We start from the raw sequence: 1,749 nt of genomic DNA, 5'->3' as shown, positions 1-1,749 counted from the left end.
TGACTTGGTGATGGGAAACCCGTGGGGATTACAATTGAGATGGAAAAAAAATGTACAAAATGACGTAAAAATAAACTTTTGTAATAAAAAAAGTGCTGTATTTCAAACTACAAAAACATGAAAAGTGCAGTAACATGGAGGGTGGAATCCATAAATATCCTATAAGAATAAAAATGTAATGACAAAAAGACAAAGCATGAGAAAAATGATAATAGCGAAACCCGATCATAGCGCCAAGATATACACAATTGATATTTCTGAATTAAGAGAACAAAGCAAATGAAACAGAATATTTCATTTGAAATGAAAGAAGAAAGTTTTCTTACTAAAAGAAATGGAAAATTGAGTTTGCTAATTAAACCCATTCAACATTCTTCAGAAAAATAATTACACAAAATAATCAATACAAATACTATCCTGAAGCAGGAAAATAAGAAAAAACAAAAAATCACCAAGCAGGTAACTTTGGAATAGAAAAAGTAAGTCATATGCTGAGGCAGAACGAAAACTCTGGGTTTAATCAGATCTCCTACTTCTCCATAGCAACATTTAATGACAGGAAGGTGAAGGAATGTTTCCAGAACCTTAAGAGAGAGGAAAAAGACTAAGCCAAGAATATTATGCCCAGTCCATTTGTTTTATATTTATGACAACAAAAAGGCATTCTCAATTTTGTACAGATTTGGAAAATAATGAGGCATTAATAAATCCTTTAAAGAACTACTTTATAACAAATCTATCCCAAAAGAATTGAATTAAGAGAAAAAACTCAGGGAAGGGAATACATGATTTTTTTTAGAATACTAACAATGAGTATGAAATACATTTGAGTGTATACGATGAAATATTATACTTATTATTTTAGGAAAAATGAAATGTAACAATGTAAAAGTTATTTAATTTTATTTTTTGAGGTAACATTGCTTTACATATTGTTTGTATTTTGGAGGTATAAGATCCACCCATTTGGTGCTGTTACTCTTACTCTCCCACCACCAAAACTCCCCCAGTCACCACTGTGACATAGTCCATTGTGCTCCCTTCTCACTTCGTGCTCACCCCTCTCAGAATAGAAGAGATATGCCTCTCCTACTCTGAATGTCTCAGTTTTGTAATCTACTTTCAAGGGCCAGTTTTTCAGTTTGACATTACTTGACTCTGGTTTTTCTGTATTCCACATAAAAGTGGCACGATCAGATAACTTTCTCCTTCTGACTTATTTCACTTAGTATAATCCTCACATTGTTGCATGGAGGAGTTCGTCTTTTTATGCCTATATAGTATTCCATTGTGTATATACACCAGATCCTCTTGATGCACTCATCTGTTTGGGGCACATAAGTCATTTCCATAATCTGGCTATTGTAAATAGTGTTGCAATGAACATAGGAGTGCACATTCACTTCAAATTTATTTGTATTCTTAGAAAAATCACGGAGAGTGGAATTCTAGTTCATATGGCAGATCTATTTTTAATCTTTCAAGAAATCTTCACACTGCTTGCCATTGGGACTGGATCAGTTTACATTCCCACCAACAGTATAAAAACTTTCCTTTTTCTCTATACCCTCACCAGCACTTGTTATTTCTTGCCTTTTTGATATGGGCCATTCTCACAGCTGACAGGTGTTATCTTTATGAATCAGAATCTCTGTGAGTTAGACTCCAGAATCATATCAACAACAAAACCCTTCCCAAGTGAATGAGTGCCTTACAATGCTTATTGGGCAATAATATTATGTGTACATT

Source organism: Condylura cristata, unplaced genomic scaffold (assembly GCF_000260355.1).
Source record: "Condylura cristata isolate star-nosed mole 26May11 unplaced genomic scaffold, ConCri1.0 scaffold00012, whole genome shotgun sequence".
Taxonomy (NCBI): domain Eukaryota; kingdom Metazoa; phylum Chordata; class Mammalia; order Eulipotyphla; family Talpidae; genus Condylura; species Condylura cristata.
The sequence above is the reverse complement of the archived record's forward strand: the minus strand, read 5'-3'. Positions refer to the sequence as shown.